The sequence below is a fragment of the Mauremys mutica genome, chromosome 20 (assembly GCF_020497125.1).
Source record: "Mauremys mutica isolate MM-2020 ecotype Southern chromosome 20, ASM2049712v1, whole genome shotgun sequence".
NCBI classification, from domain to species: Eukaryota; Metazoa; Chordata; order Testudines; family Geoemydidae; genus Mauremys; species Mauremys mutica.
In genome coordinates this window covers 18,897,260-18,900,353 of record NC_059091.1, presented here as the reverse complement: position 1 = coordinate 18,900,353, position 3,094 = coordinate 18,897,260, and positions in this window count along the sequence as shown.

The following is a 3,094-nucleotide window of genomic DNA, read 5'->3' as shown; positions in this document are numbered from 1 at the left end:
TTGACCCAGGGACGATAACCTGCAGTGCAGAGGCAGGGTTGGTGCAAGGATGTTTCGCGCCCTAGGCGAAACTTCCACCTTGTGCCCTCCCCCCCCCGCGCCCCCGCCCTGAGGCGCCCCCTTCGCCCTGAGGCGCCCCCCTTGTGGCAGCTCCCCACCCCCCATCTTCCACCCTGAAGCACCCCCCCCCCCCACCCCAGCTCACCCTTGCTCCAAGCACGAACATCCCGAGCACGCCATGGCTGCTTCACTTCTCCCGCCTCCCAGGCTTGCGGGGCCAATCAGTTTAGGTGCCGCAAGCCTGGGAGGCGGGAGAAGTGAAGCGGCCACAGCGTGCTCGGGGAGGAGGTGGGGCAGGGGTGAGCTGGGGTGGGGAGTTCCCCTGTGTGCCGCCCCCCCCTTACTTGCTGCAGGCAGCCCTCCCTGCACTCCTCTGCCCCAGCTCCCTCCGCCTAAATGCCGGCGGCGACCAGGGCGGCCGAAGATCCGGCCGCCGCGGTCACTGCCGAAGAAAATGGCACCCCCCCCAAATCTTAGCGCCCTAGGCGCCCGTCTAAGTCGCCTAAATGGTTGCACCGGCCCTGTGCAGAGGGACTGACCCAGGTCACTCAGGGAAGTCAGTGGCAGAGCCAGAGCTCCTGAGTCCCAGCCCATGGTTTGAATGAGTCACCCCCCCTCTCTCAGTTTGGTGCCAAGTTAGCATGGGGATAATCTCTGCCCCCAAGGCAGCCATGCAGCAACCAAGCCGAGCAGGGGGCTGAGCCTCACACCCCCACACTGGGGGGGGGGGCAGGGACCCACTGGATGGAAGGGAGGCGGGGGGGAGGCAGGTCTAGTGGTTAGAGTAGGGCTAGACCCTCCAAAGGACAGAAGGACACGGCACAGACAGACCTGCCATCCTCTCCCCATTCGTCCTGCCAGGCCAGTTCCCCACCCTGGACCCCAGCTCCTGCCAGCTGCCCCCACGGGTGCCTCAGGGGATGGGGAGACGGGAGAAGCGGGGGGGGGGGGGTGGCTGCTAGCTTGGCCGTACCCAGGCCTGGGGGTGTATCTGATCCATCCCTCCCTTCCTGGCTCACCCTGGCAGGGCCGGTCCTGTTTGCTGGGGTTTGCTGCCATCTCCTGGCCGGCAGAGAAAAGGCAGGATGGAGACCCCAAGGCCTTTCACACAGCCCCCCTCCCCCCCAGCAATCTCTATGCCCCGCCCCACCCCCCAAATTCCCTGGGAGTCTCCCAGTTCCAAGCCAGGGCTGATTCTGGTGCAGGTGAGCTGCTGTCTGCAGGGGGCTGGCGCAGTCTCATCTCCCCCTCCCCGGAGCTGGGGATAGAACCCAGGAGTCCTGACTCCCAACCTCCCCCCCCCCATCCCCAATCTAATCACTGTTATGAAATTCAGCCTGGCTCGGGGGCGGGAATAGGACACAGGGCCCTGCCACGCTAGGGGGCGCTGGCTCTGATACAGCCCCAGGGCAGGGAATGGGGCCTGGGCCTGACTATGAAATGAGTTTGAGGGGGTCTCAGCTCCAGGGTGTGTGGAGGTGGCAGCTGCCCCCATGGTCTGTGCAGAGGGGCACTGGGGCTGCCAGGGCCACAGAGACGGGGCTCCCAGAACGTGGGGCTGGGGGGAGCTGAGGGGCTGCCAGGCTGCCAGCTCCCAATGGGCCTCTGGAAACCAGAACCAGGCTGAGGCGATGCCGGGCGCTGACCCCTGGGGACCACGTTCATTCACATCCACAGTGATGGGGCCACCCTGTGCCCCGAGCCCCCCATCCCCCCACAGCTGTCTGTCTGGGTGGGTGTGATTGAGGTGTGGGCATGCACAGCGCCCCCTGGTGGTGGAAATAGCCTGGCCTCCCCGGTGGTGACCATAAAGGCGGATTCTGTCTTGGGGCTGATGGACCCTGACCCAACCTAGCTGTTCTCTGGCTCAGCAGCGTCCTGGGACCACCACTAGGGGGCTCCCTAGATGCTGGGCTGACACAGAAGGGGCTAATGAACAGAGAATGGGGTGTGGGAGGAATAGCCCTTAACAGCTGATCACGCACCCCTGTGCCCCCTGGCATCACCTCACCGCCTCAAGCATCCCCTCCCCAGCCCCTGGCATCACCCCCCACTCCCTGGCACCTTCCCCTGGCACCATCCCTGCCCCCAGACTTTCATTGCCCTGCCACCGCGCCATTCGACCCCCCGCCCTGCCTACCGCGCCCACCAGAACAAAACCACCCAGCTCTCAGCCCCTTGGTTCCAAGAACTCTTGTTTCCTTTATTGTTTGAATTTCTCATTTGTAACTCAACAATAGTTGCCATTTTTTTGTATTTTTTTGTTCTTTTTTTTTAAATGATCTGCATCGTCGTTATTGTTATAATTCTTTTGTCTTTTGTTCTGTTTAATGCACTCGACCCAAAATTGGTTTGGCATATTGAATAGAGGAAGGAAGGAGCAACGGAATTCCAAGTGAGAGACAGAGAGAGCAGGAAAGAACCAAAGAAAAGAAGGAACGAAAAGCGCAGACAGGGGAGGAGACAGATCGGAACCACCGACACGCAGCGAGGTTAGAACAGGCCCCAGCGCACAAAGGAAGCTGAGTTCCCCACAGGAAATAGTTGCCTGTAGTGTGCAGCCCTGAGGATCTCACTGGCCCGTGGTTTGGGGTGACGCGGGGTGCGGGAGGCGAGGTCACGTCTAAAGGCACAGGGACTCTTCTGGCTTTTTCAGCCAGCCAGGATGCACTGCGGCTCCAGGCGGATTGGCGATGGGAACCAGGGCTGGGCAGTTTGGATGAGGCACTAGGCCGGGTTCTGTTTCCAGTTTTGCCCATTGGCAAGTTACCACCCACTCTGTGCCTCAGTTTCCCTTCCCCAACTCTTGGCTATCTAGAGAGTCAGGTCTTTGAGGTGTGTGTGTGGGGAGGGGTGTGGGGGGGGTCTTGTAGGTCTGTGCAGCACCCAGCACAATGGGGACCCCGAGCTCAGTTGGGTTGCTGTAGATCTGATGCTCTTATTATTTGGTATTTGAGTTTCTCTAGTCACCACCAGGTGGTGCTGAGGATACCAGAAAATCTAGACAGGTTCCTCCCCAGCCCAGGCTGCCATG